Genomic DNA, 14,543 nt, shown 5'->3' with positions numbered 1-14,543 from the left:
GTGCTTTCTGTTCCTCCTAACCACAGATATCCTGTTTTGGCGGGCTTGCCTGCTTTAGAATTGACCCTTTTCAGCCCTTCTGCTACTATGAGGAACTGGCCTTCCAAGTGGCGTTACAAATGCTAGCAGTTTGGGTGATATACCCGGGGTGAGGGTCTTTCAACAACCACCTATAACAGAACTCCAGTTCCAGGGAATATTATGCCCTTTTCTAGCCTCTCTCTCTCTCTCTCTCTCTCTCTCTCTCTCTCTCTCTCTCTCTCTCTCTCTCTCTCTCTCCTCCCTCCCTCCCTCCCTCCCTCCCTCCCTCCCTCTCCCCCCTCTCTCTGATATTTTTTATTCAAAAAGACTGGGTATTTATGGTTAATTTTCCTTGTTGACTTCATTGGCTTGAGAATTACCCAGAAAACATCTCTGGGTGTATCTGTCAGGGTGTTTCTGAAAAGGTTCAAGTCGGAGAAAAGGAATCAGTTTGAATGTGGGCAGTGCTATCCATTGTGGCCAGTTGCCTCAGGCTCCTGCTGGATGTCTTCCCTGCCAGGATGGAGTGGATCCTTTCACATTATAAGGGGAAATCAACCCTTAAGTTTATTCTTATTGGGTATTTGGCCACTATAACAAGGAAAGTAACTAACAAAAGGTTCAACTACTACATAGCAATTGTTGATGTGTTTGGATTCTATCTTAATCCTAATAGAGGCAGTAGTATGTAGTTCATTATTCCTTGATAGGACATTGAGCCTATAATTCGTGATCCTAGAGAAGCTAAATAAGAAGGTGAACCCAAAGAAAAACATATAGGCATCCTCCTGGATATTAACCTTCATCAGGCGATGAAAGGAGACAGAGACAGAGACCTACATTGGAACACTGGACTGAAATCCCAAGGTCCAAATCAGGAGCAGAAGGAGAGAGAGCAGGAGCAAGGAACTCAGGACAGCGAGGGGTGCACCCACACACTGAGACAATGGGGATGTTCTCTCAGGAACTCACCAAGGCCAGCTGGCCTGGCTCTGAAAAAGCATGGGATTAAACCGGACTAGCTGAACATGGCAGACAATGAGGGCTGCTGAGAAGTCAAGAACAATGGCACTGGGTTTTGATCCTACTGCACGTACTGGCTTTGTGGGAGCTTAGGCTGTTTGGATGCTCACCTTACTAGACCTGGAAGGAGTTGGGAGGTCCTTGGACTTCCCACAAGGCAGGGAATCCTGACTGCTCTTCGGGCTGCTGAGGGAGGGGGACTTGATTGGGGGAGGGGGAGGGAAATGGGAGGCGGTGGCGGGGAGGAGGCAGAAATCTTTAATAAATAAATAATAAAAAAAGAAGTTTAAAAAATCCGACAACAACAACAAAGAAAAAAAAAAGAAAAGTGGAATTAATCATCTGGCTGATTTTTTTTGTACCTACTCCTGATGGCTCCCAGAACAGCAGGCACAGAGTTCCTGATATTCTATCCTCTCCTGTCATTGTTGTTTCTATATATTCCCCTGGGAAGCCCATTACAGCCATCTACATCTGGGTACAGCTGTGTCATCTGTCTCATAATGCTGAGGCATCCTTCATAACTTATAATCCAAAAATACCTGTAAAGATAAATAAACAAAAGTCATGTTATCTCCTAAAATTATCTTTCTTATCATTTCTAGCGTATTTATAGAAGATCCTAGGACTTTTGAACCAAAACCGAAAACCAGCCTCTGTTCAGTTAAGACAGTTACGTAAGGAGAGTCTCTGGGAACCCTAAGTGGGCTCCATAGCTGTGCACGATTAGGGCTTCTCTTCGTTGACCGTGAGCTGAAAAGAAGCTGCCAATCACTCAACAAGATGTTGGCAATCAACGTAGAACTGACAGTGTTTTCACTTGGCCTTGGCAAAATTCCAAGAGCTTTTAACATTTTACTTTGAGTCCAGGCTTTATGAACGCAGAATTGAAATATTGAAATACTTACTCTGAAATGCCAAATAGAATTTTGTTACAATGTGTTCCTAGTCACAAGGCCCCTCGCTGGCTTTATTATAATGAGCATGGAGTTGTGAATTCCAATAGTGATGGTGCCAATCTCTGATTAACCTTTGGGTCTACTCTTCCTTTTACTTAACAGACAACATGGGATGAGCACACTGATCATTTGTAAACAGTCAGCCCTGAAAACCTACATTTGAGTAACACTGACTAAATCAGGTATGTTTGGGAATAGATATGTATACATATATATGCATGTAATAACAGTTGATGCAAAAAGAAAGGCCATGAGTTTAAAGGTGACCAGAGGGTGTATATGGAAGCAGTCGGGGGGAAGAAGTGAATATAATCTTTTTTTTAACTATATTTTTTTTAATATTTATTTATTTATTATGTATACAATGTTCTATCTGTGTGTATGTCTGCAGGCCAGAAGAGGGCAACAGACCTCATTACAGATGGTTGTGAGCCACCATGTGGTTGCCGGGAATTAAACTCAGGACCTTTGGAAGAGCAGGCAATTCTCTTAACCACTGAGCCATCTCTCCAGCGCCCTGAATATAATCTTATACAACAAAATAAAGAAGTAATAATAAATTTAGAATACTTGTGGGAAAAAAGAAAACACATTTCTGTAGCCACGTGATTTTGTGGGTCTATCATGTAGAAAGCCCAGATGTCAAACAGGCTTATGTCGCTCCATTCGAGCTTCCACGCCTTAGTGGGAGCTGGCAGTGCTTCTGCTGAGGTGGTTGATTTGTATCCGCGTTGCACTTGTCATTTCTTTATCCCTGTTATTATTCAGACACACACCTGTTCTCTAGAGAACACACAGTCTCATCATTTTCAACATGGATAGGCTGAGGACTGTCTAAATGTTCATGCTTTGGCTTCATTTCATCGAACAATTCCTTTCTCGGGTAACCTCGTCCTCCCAAGTTGCGCTAAAAAAGGAAAGCACTGGTCTCCCTTTCAACACTTAGCTTGGGAGCTTATCACCTACAGTCTCTCCTCTCCACGAATTACTAGAGCAGATTTCAGCAAAGTCCCTTCCCACTTTGTGTAGGGATTGCTTGCTCACCATTACCCCCAGCTGTTAGCAGGACCAGTGTGCTGTCCATATTTCCGCCAAGAATATTCATGGCAGTGGGCCCCTTTTCTACTACGCACCTCAAACTCCTGTAACCCCTACCCATCATCCACTTCTAAAAACACATCTGCCTAACTAGATTTTTGCCTGACTGTATAAACATGAGTTTAGGGAAGAAAGAAATCAGCCATAGCACAGCATAGTGCCGAATTATAGGGATTCCAGGTACGTGACTTTGTGCAACGCACAAACCAGTCTTTATAGTCTCAATATTTCTGTAGTTTTCTTATACATATCAACTACTAGCCCTCACTCAAGAAAGAAACCATAGAAACATAAGGAAGGTTTGGGAGTCCTGTCCCACAGAATAGTAAATTTAAAAAAAAAAAAAAACCCTATGCAGTAACTGCTACTATCCCCTATGACATGCTCCAGACTAGGGATAGCATCGCTGTGAATGCAGGCACCTTGTTAAAGTCACACGAGGAGCAGGACTGGGATGGGGTAACCCTGACCTAAATTCGGCATCCACCACCTCTTCTCTTCCTTTCTGCTGTTCATGAAGAATTCCTCTCAAGCTGTGTGGACAGGCCACCCAAATGAGCCAGGAAATCCCCACTAGTCCACCCACAGGAAGCTGAGATTATACACAGGAAACCCAGAATATCCACACACAAAAGACAGCATAATCAACAAATATGCCACAGGACACACCCACCCAAGCTACAATGCATCTCTGTAGAATCAGTAATGGTCCAACATGGAATACCTTCTTGGCAAAATGTATGGTGATCATTTTGTCCTCCCCAGCCAACTGGGGTCTTCCTTCACTTCACCTTGCCAGTAAGATGCTTTTGTCGTCTTACTTGGAGATGCCAGTGTCCACTGTTCAGCCCTCTCCATGATATTAGCCAATGCCATGCCCCTGGTCCTTCCTTCAGAGTCTGTAGCAGCTCACAATACTGGGCATCTTTCAGGCAAATGCTCTCAAATGAAGTCAATTTACTCTGCAAAAGGATATTAGCAATGCATTCAGAGATTCTCATTTATTACAATTCATAGGGAGGAGGGAAGGCAGCTGACATCCAGAATGCCAGTATCAGGGATGGTGCAGAACATCCCATAATGGTTTGGGAGCACAATTTCCTTCCACCTTGAATTACTCAGGATGAAATGTTGATATCACGAAGGTTTGAGACTACTTGACAGGAAGGATATTTAAAACAGCACACAGTAGGATGCCAGTAAACCAATCGTGAAAAGTAAGGTTGGGGAACACCCTTCAATATCCATATTTCCACTTCTCTCCAGTGCTTTGCAGAAGACCATGATCATGTACAAAACCGTGCTTGAATGAACAACGAGCTATGGCTTCTGTCTGGATAAATATCTTGATTCATTTTTCATCCCAGTAAGTAATTTTTTGGAGAAGATCCATCTAACTTTTTATAGACTCCAAATTTCCAACCTTAAGTTTTCTACCTATTTGCATTGGAAATATTTTTATGTCTAAAAATGCCACTGAACTCTAAAATTACTAAGGTTAATATCATCTTGTGGGAACGTTATGTAACTATTCATTGTTATTTGACGCAAAATTAGGCATGTAGGCCTAGTGATGTTATTATTTTTAATATTATTGTGAGCAACAAGAATAAGTAATCTAGTTCATTTTACTGTCAGCACTGAACCTGACAATGGTTGACTTTAGTTTCATACTGGTCAGTTAAACCCTCACAAAAACTCCAGATGCCCCTGGATGGAAACCCCTTTTCTCACTCACTCACTCACCCGCAGCTCCCTGCACACCCTCAACAGCGGCTTAGAGGCAGGTGTATTTCAAAATGAATGCCCCAAGTTCTGTCTTGTCTCTTATTATTTTGTGTGTCACTCTTTAGATCAGAGACCCGTACCTTGCATATCTAGCCAGAACTTGTCCAAATTCCAGTGCTTCATCAACCTGCCCCAAGACAACTCCTCCTCATGAACCTTCTGGTTGGCAGGATCTCCTCATGGTCTCCTGCAGTCAGCAATGTTCTAGATGTTCTTAAACTCCACCTTTGTGCTTGACCCCCTGGCACATCAACCCCAGTAGATTCTGTGTGATAAGTTGCACAGGCCGAGGCATTAGACTCCAAAGGTCACCTAGAACCGGTTGCGGAACTCTCTAGCCAGAGAAAAATATTGAGCTGTAGTTCTCATGGCAGATTGTCTGCCTTATCTTCTTCTATTCCTTTTCTATATTTACGAGATGTTCCTGATAGCCTGGGTCGAGATTATAAGTGAGAAAATTGGATAAGAAGCCACCCCTTGAAATGGAGTCACTGGCCATGACCTCTTTTCTGAGAGATTCAATGCTTTGCTTCATAATCATTTACATATTACAAAATAATACTTTGATAGAATGTCCTTCCAACAACATATGAATTTGTATGGCTGTGTGTGTGTCGATGAGGTTGGCTCTGACATTGGGGTATAGAAATCATTGTTTAAGTAGAGTTTTAAATTGAATTTTGAGGATTTTTATAAGACAGAAGCTAGATGTTAGATAAGGAAAGGATTACTCATGGAAATTTATTAACGTGATCAGGATCTAGCGGTCATAACCAATGCACTTGAAGATATTTTGAACTCGCTCCTAAAAGTTTGCCATTAACTATAAGTGATTTTTTGTATTTTGTTCTGTTTAGTGATCATGATGTTATCTGTTCCATTTGTAATTGATTCTTTGAATTCACTGTTATGAAATGTAATATCTGATTGATTTCGTGGGATTGCTTTTGTGTGTGCCAGATGATTATGATAATTATTCCGCCCAAAAATACTAGGAGAACTTGATAACATTGTCCACATAATGTTGGGTTTACAAATATGAATGATGCAAGACTGCAAGACTGAAGGTGATAGTCGTTTTAATGGGATTCCTGGGTGTGCATATGTATGTATGTCTCTCTCTATATGAATTATTATGCTCTTTCTTTGCTTTTTTCTTGTTTGCTTTTTGCCCTATTCTTATTTGTTTTTGTTTTATTTTGTTGCAGTTTATTATTATTCTTTAGAAGTTTGTTTTATAAGGAGAGAGAGAAAGAATGTGGAACTGAATGGGAGAGGGTAAGAAGGACTGGGCAGAGTAGGGGGTGGGGAAACCATAATAAGAATATATTATGTAAAAAAATCTATTTTCAAGAAAAGAAACTAAATACTCAAGAAGGCCACCAAGGCAAAGCAATATATAGCAGAATTATATTATCAAAAGGAAAGTCAGGAGTCGCTCGCCTGAAGCTCTGAGGTGAGGCAAAAGTTGCAGTAAAGACCCCAGGGTGCTGGAGATGCCTGGGCTGGAGAACATGTGCCAAGAAGAACTGCAAGCATGGGGGTACAGCAAAGCCCCAAAGAGCTGTGTGTGCTACAGACAGCAGAGCCGGAGGAGCGGAGATGCTCAAAACTTGGGAGACCAGATAATTCTATCATGAGTTCCAGAGGCCAGGCATGGAGCTCTGGGATTTGATGGTTTCCTTGTTGTGTTTTGGTCCTGTTTTAGTCTGATCATTCTCTACTATGCCCGAATTCCTCTCTTTTGGAGCAATAGTGTTGGAGAATGTATAATTGTATGTTGCAAGTGTATAGAGCTTTTAAAAATATCTTTGTCATAATGATGAGAATGTTTTGAGCCTCTAAACAGACTTATGTTTTGGATTTTGAAAGATGTTGAGAATGTTATCATTTATGGGGACTTTTAGTGATAAACTAAATGTATTTTGATGTGGAAATAAGGTCTAGGAGGCAGAGGTGGAATGTTACAATTTAAAGTGATCTGTTGGCTATTAATTTGACAAGGGTGAAGTTGTTCATCTTGATTGTCAAGTTTTGTGGGAGTTAGGATCAACATGTTAACAATTCTCTGGGCACATCGGTAAGGGATTTTCTAGATTACATTTGCAAGTTGGAAAGATCCACCTTAAATGTGGGAGGCACCATTCCGTGGACCTTGGACTACATAAGGAGGGCGAAGAGAGCCCAGGCATTCATCGCTCCCTGTTTTCTGGCTGTGGATGCAACTAGTGACCTCTGCTTGAACTGTAAGTCAAAACAAGCCCTTCCTTAAGGGGCTTTGTTCAGTGTTTTTATCACAGCAACGAAGCAAGTGACTGTTAATACTACAACAACTATGGGAAGTGCAAAGGGTGGTCATGGAAAGGGATGGAAAATATGCTAAAAATTATTGTGTGAAATTCTCGAAAACCAATAAGATACTGCAAAAATAATAATATAAAGCTTAAGCCAACCCTGCTAAACTCTGCAGAAGACCAGCTACATAGCCTCTTTTTATGCTAATCATCGAATGCTAGAAGCATGTAAGTCATCAGGTTTGCTCTCTTGTCATTTTGTCTTTATTGCCATTCTAATTCATGAGCAAAAATTATGAAAATTGAGGCGTCTGTATAGGCTTCCTCTTCACCTCCCAGTTTTACTGTGAATGTCCCTGCACACTTTGTCACGATGGAAAAATATTGAAATTCTCTGTGTACATCTTAGTTCTAATTCTGCAGCAACCAGGCGCTGATGGTGCAAATCTGCACGTCTACTTCCGCAGAAGTAACTGGGCCTATTTAGCCACACAAGCTTCCCAAGTCTCCTTCTTTCATGGATGAACAAATGTCAGCAAGGGTTCTGGGTGTAAATGAGTATCTGATGGAAGGAAACTCTCTATTTTGCTTTATATTCCTTAAGCTTCAAATCCTGGGTCTACTCTCCTCTATTGTTGCATTTTTGATAAAATTTTGATATCAAATGCCATGATCAAGGAGCATGGTCTATATTTCTGAGTCTGAATGAATCTTTGCTGTGAAAAACTCAAATGTTCTGTCTGTTCTGAATATAGAAGTATTATTAGGTAATACTCCCTCTCCAGCCAGTGGTCATCAGAAAAGGCAGGGAAGAAAGGTAAGGATGAAATGGGAAAGAAGAAAATAGGTCACATTTCAAAATGGGTGTTTGATGCAGCAGTGCCGCAGCTGGGAGAGGCTGGTGAGAGGGGACAGCTTAGCAAGAGGGCGAACTGCCATCTGGACCAGTGGAAAGGATAGACTGAGGTTATAAAAGCAGAATTAACAAAAGGTTCCTGATGGGCAGCTTGGACCACATGGGAGGCAGTACTGGGTGTGCCTCCAGCAAACCCTCTAGGTCAGGCAGAATACAAAGCTTTCAGCTCTGGTCATCTTTGACTGATATGCCAGTGCAGGGACCTTAATTTAGCTTATTCACACCATGCACATGCCATTGGGAGCCTGCAGGGACAATCTCAGACTATGCATTAGGAAAGCAAAGGAGATGCCAAAGTGCAGTAGATGCCAAAGGGCTGGCACCAGGGATCAAGTGTCCTGAGGATACATTTTAAAATAGAGTGTAAAGGAAGACATCTAATAGTCAAAACAATGTCATCAGTGTTAATCAAATACTAGCTGAACGAAACTATATGAGATACAGCATGCTTCTATTGATATAAAAGAAACTGGGATTTTCTTCTGTAGGTTCTTAGTTTCATTAATAATGGAATTTAAAAATTTGCTCAAAAACAAGCTCAAAGACCACATTATTAGAGGTTGAGAGAAAACTACCAACACAAATTAGGGGAAAATCTTGACAGCTGCTGCAAGGGAAAAGGAAGATGGAGGGGAAACGCATGCTTTTTAAGTTAGACTTGGAGGTTGGCAAGTGACTCCAGAAAGTGAGGTAGAGGCTTTGAAGAAACCGTGGGGAAGTCCAGAGTACTCGGGGTAGCATGCTGGCTTCTGAGTGTCTGGGGAGCACAGTTCTGAGTGTCTGGGAAGCGTGCTGGGATTCTGAGTGCTGGGGAACATGCTGGATCTTGAGTGTCTGGGGAGTGGGGTTCTGAGTGTCTGGGAAGCATGCTGGGGTTGTGGGAGTCTGGGGAGCATGCTGGGATTCTGAGTTTCTGAGGAGTGGGGTTCTGAGTGTCTGGGGAGCATGCTGGGGTTCTGAGTGTCTGAGGAGTGGGATTCTGAGTATCTGGGGAGTGGGATTCTGAGTGTCTGGGGAGCATGCTGGAGTTCTGAGAGTCTGGGAGCATGCTGGGGGTCTGAGTGTCTGAGGAGTGGGGTTCTGAGTTTCTGGGGAGCAGGAATCTGAGAGTCTGGGGAACATGTTAGGTCTCTGGCTGGAACGTGAGTAAGAGGCAGAAAGGAGAAGGACAATCTCTTCTTCCATGGGAGGCATGAGTCTATTGTCTCTTGAAGGGGTCTCTGCCCAGGACATTTCCAGAGGTTTCCTGATAAACTCCCTGTTCCCAAAACTGCCTGACCAGTCTCTACCCACCGCTCTTGTTATATCTTTGGTCCCCCGGTCATCCTTCAAGCCTGACAGTCCACAAGACTAGGGAGCCTAAGTTCTTCCCTGACATAACTACAGTCATCTCCTAAATGATTTGGGAACCTCAGTTCTTGAAAATGAGAGGTTATGGGGTTAGAGGCCATTCAGCTGTCAGGCGGGTGCTTATTTAGGAGGGGGGATAAGAGGCACCAAGAACCCAGCCCATCCTTCTGGATTTCTTGGCCTCTGGAAAGACAAGGGTCAAAACTGTTCACTTTCCAGGTCCCTGCCTGTTCTCCACAGAAGAGGGCTTAGTGGGAGGCTGTCCAGGAACTGCCAACGATGTACTAGTGTGGTCTCATTTGTTACATATCAGCTGCTTTGCTTCAGAACACAGAGTTCTCCAAGAACGATGCTCCTACCAAGAGAGGTCCAAGGTCCAGGGTCTCTGCTCACGGCTCTACTTCTGGCTCTGGGCAGAATGCCAACACTATTCCTGCATCTCTCAGCAATTGCTGTTTCCTTTATCTAAGATCCCCTTCCACTTCCTCACCTGCAAAACTATTGCTTCTACCCTGTCTCCAAAAGAGAACATCTAAACTATCATCTCTTCAACCACTCTCTGCCAGAGATTTATTTTCCTTTGGCCTTTGCCCATCTCCAGCTATGAACACTATCTCCCTTTAGATTTGGATTTTGGGCTTCCTGGAGGTAGACCATTCCCACTCCTTGGCCACGGAAGGCTGTCATTAGAGGCATTTCTGAGTTGCAGGTCTCCCGAACACTGGGAACTGTGGGGAATTGACTTTGAGTGTGGCCAGCCCAGCCAGACCTTTTCTGTCTGGATAGATAAAGCCGACTTGTCTGGGTTCTGGAGTATGGTGTTAATGCACAGTGATTTAGTGCCCTTCAGTGTGGATGAGAACAAAGCAATCAGAAAAGAAGAGGTAGAAATCAGGAAGTGCACACTCATATGGAGTAAAGCAAGTCACCGGCTCTTTGCAATTCTCTTCAGTCACAGCAAAAATCCCTGAAGTATGCGCAGAAGACTCCAGTTGAATCTCTGATAATTGTACTTGTACTGTTGTAGCCTTCAAGAATGTCAATGTAACCAGCCTGGCTGGCAGAAATGGGAATATACTAATGAGGCACATATGTCCATTCCTTGGTTATCAGACTGTTAACGTAATGGGCCTCAAGGATTTAGCGTTCCATCAGGAGACTCCTTCCTCCTGGGGAAAGAAAGACTGCTTGCTCTAGGGGAAAGAGGGATGTCTGAAGCCGCTGGAGCATCTTTAGTACTTGTAAAGAAAAAAATTGTAATTTGTCAGAAGATGTTGCAGGAAATACTTCCAGGGAAGGAATTCTGGGCTGAGATGGTGGAGGGTGCCCCACCTTGGCCATGCAACATAATTATGCATAGATCTTGTCTATAGAGAGGCCTTATGTCAGTTCCCTGCAAACAGACTCGAAGGGTAGTTGAATCTCTTCATTCCTCCCATCTCCCTTTTCTGCTTTCCAATGTGAATTCATCTCATTTAATGTGCTTCTTGAGGTCCAGTGGCCAACACTGGTGTGTTGAGTCACAGTTGCCTTCATGGATAACCAAATAGTGTAGGCAGTCAACCTGAACCAAACTACTTCTAAGTCTTCTCTGTTGGATTCCAATTCAGAATATCATGTGTAGGGGACAAACAGAGGGAAGGGGTCCTTAGCTAATACAAAATACAGGACAGTGCATGCTGCACAAAGATGTAGGTAACACCCCACCACTGTCCCTCCTGAATGCTCTCCTTCAAAATCAGAGTCACCTGACTACTGTGTTGTGGTGGTTAGAGATCTTCCATAATTTAGTCTTCAAAGCAATCCTTTTGTTTTCGAGAAAAGTTGTGTTTGTCTTTTAAATACATTTTTATTGAGCTCTACAGTTTTTCTGTGCTTCCCTCCCTGTTCCTCCCCTCCCCTCCAGCCCTCTCCCAAGGTCCCCATGCTCCCAATTTACTCAGGAGATCTTGTCTTTTTCTACTTCCCATGTAGATTAGATCCATGTAAGTCTCTCTTTGGGTCCTCATTGTTGTCTAGATTCTCTAGGATTGTGAATTGTAGGCTGGTGTTTTTTGCTTTATGTTTAAAAACCACTTATGAGTTAGTACATATGATAACTGTCTTGCTGGGTCTGGGTTACCTCACTCAATATTATGTTTTCTAGATTCATAGATTCTAGATTGCCTGCAAATTTCAAGATGTCTTTATTTATGTATTTATTTGTTTTTTAGTGGTGTAGTACTCCATTGTCTAAATGTACCACATTTTTCTTATCCATTCTTCAGTTGAGGGGCATTTAGGTTGTTTCCAGTTTCTGGCTATGACAAACAATGCTGCTATGAACATAGTTGAGCACATGTCCTTGTGGTACGATTGAGCATCCTTTGAATATATACCCAAAAGTGGCATTGCTGGGTCTTGAGGAAGATTGTTTTCTAATCTTCTGAGAAATCACCACCCTGACATCCAAAGGGGCTGTACCAGCTTGCACTCCCACCAGCAATGCAAGAATTTTCCCTTTTCCCCACAACCTCTCCAGCATAAGCTGTCGTCAGTGTTTTTTATCTTGACCATTTTTACAGATGTAAGATCAAAACAACTCTGAAAAGTTATGTTTTAATTAGCCCATCAGTTGCCCTAAGAAAAAGAAGAGGCATTTGAAGATTCCTGAATTCAAGCTGTGTCAGGCTAACTAGAGCAGGATGCTTTCGGAATGATGACAGTGGGCTCCCTGCGTGTGCTTACCCTGACTCCGCTGAGTCTCCCAGGCTATAGTAAAGGTGAAGAAGAAAATCTACACCCACAATAGGGTGTACAAGCTAACCTGGGGTGTCAAAATCACTTCCGTTCAGCTCTTATCTTGGAAATCACTTTCTGAGTACCTTCAGCATTTTACCTCAAGTCCTAACTTAGCTAACACAGAGTTTAAACACATTCAGTCCTAGAATATCTAATATTGGTTATGTTATCCCACAATCTTAGGGTACCAGTTCTCCTCAGATACACACAAAACACAACTTTACTAATAGATTATGATTTTAAAGGCCACAGCTAACCAAATCTTAACAGAGATTTAAATATGACATCATACCAACATAATGGTGAAAGGAAAACAGACGGAGTGATTTTTAAAAAGTCATAAACATTTTAAACACTTGCTTCAAAAGAAATATAAATATAAAGTGATTCTGAATGGGAAACCCAACCATCTAGGTCATCATCGTAATCGTACGGCAATGCCTACAGAAACCCTGTGTACCAGCTTGCTCCTCTCTGTTCCACATGCAGTTTACGGATATCAGCAAGGCTTTGGAGCATTCAGAGTAAAACCTGGTTTGGTTTATTCTCACTGGGTCTGAACATGGAAGATGAAACACTTATGCTGATGTTGAGGAAGAGAACAGTTAACACATTGGGCAAGGGGAAAACACAGCAGGCCCTTAATGGGTTTAAGAGAAATTGTACTGACATCCACGGCAGAGAAGCAGGAAACTGGCACTAAATAGAAAGTGAAGTGGGTTTTAAAATTGAGAATGGATAAGCAAGAGGAAACAGAGATGCTTAACAGCCACTGTCTCAGTGGATCCCTTAGAGACGTGTTATCATAGGCTGTGCCACCGTACAGAAGCCGACCATTTAGGTCAGTGCGCAGTCATTACCCTCAAAGTCTGAATAGAATGGCTCTTAGATAGCAATTCATAAAGTCTTCTTTTCAAAAGTAAGAAAACCTTAATTTTTGTTGTTGTTGTTGTTGTATTGTTTGGGTAGGGTGAGATGTTGTTAAGGAGAGTGTTGGACTCCATCCAGGTCTTTCCATCATTAGAGGGTTTCATTCCAGGATAACAGCAATAGATTTGAATTAATGTTCTATGGTATTATCCATGTCCCTCAATAAGGTCTCACTGCCCTACCTGGGCCATGTGTCGGGGCAGTCATGCCAGCCCTGGGTAGTCACTGGTCCCAGATTCAAATTGCTTGCAAATAGGGCTTTCCTACGTTATGTGAACCAGTGTGTGCTGCCTGTTCCAATAGAGTCGCATGAAGGTGACTTGGATGATGTTCAGTATTGTCCTGTTACAGCTCTGCTTTCTTCCCCCTAGAGTTTTCATTCATTTACAGCAAATCAAAAATGTCAACCTTGCTATAAGGACACTGTCTTCTGTGTGTTCTAATCACAATCCACTCTTCCCAATCTGCTGCAACTGTCCATGTTTCCTAGATATCCCTTGAGCACTCCAGAAAGCTCACAGCATGGAGCTTTTCCCCATTTGCTTCCCACCTGTGTCCACAGGCTCAGTGTCCATCACTGTTAGTTCTAAGGAGTATTTCTCTGGTTACTCCATTTTATAAGCTCTCCCTATCTCCCTGTCTGCTTGCTTGCTAGATTCTTTGATTTTTTTTTTCAGGTCTCTTGGTTAGGGTTTCTATTGATCTGAAGAGACACCATGATTGCAGCAACTCTTTTTTTTTTTTCTTTCTTTTTTTTTTTTTTTTTTTTGGTTTTTCGAGACAGGGTTTCTCTGCAGTTTTGGAGCCTGTCCTGGAACTAGCTCTTGTAGACCAAGCTGGTCTCGAACTCACAGAGATTCGCCTGCCTCTGCCTCCTGAGTGCTGGGATTAAAGGCGTGCGCCACCACCGCCCGGCTGACTGCAGCAACTCTTATAAAGGAAAACAATTATTTGGGTGGCTTACAGTTCAAAGATTCAATCCATTACCATCATGGTGGGCATTGGAGGTTTTGACCAAGGTTTCTGTCCCACCCAGTCCCACAGCCTTTCAGTTGCAAAGAAAAACACAGAGGTCTACATTAATTATAAACTGGTTGGTGTATTAGCTCAGGCTTCTTATAACTCTTATAACTTACATTAGCCCATAATTTTTGTCTGTGTTAACCTTGTGGCTTGGTACCTTTCATCAGCAAGGCATTCTCATCTTGCTTCCATTATATCTGGGTGATGACTGCAGACTGACTCTTCCTCTTCCCAGAATTCTCCTGTTCTTGTCGCCCTGCCTCTACTTCCTGCCTGGTCACCCTGCCTGTACTTCTTGCCCCGCTACTTGCCAATCAGCATTTTATTAAAATAATACAAGTGACAGGATCAAAGATCATT

The sequence above is a fragment of the Chionomys nivalis genome, chromosome 20 (assembly GCF_950005125.1).
Source record: "Chionomys nivalis chromosome 20, mChiNiv1.1, whole genome shotgun sequence".
NCBI lineage: Eukaryota > Metazoa > Chordata > Mammalia > Rodentia > Cricetidae > Chionomys > Chionomys nivalis.
Note: the sequence above shows the minus strand (reverse complement) of the source record.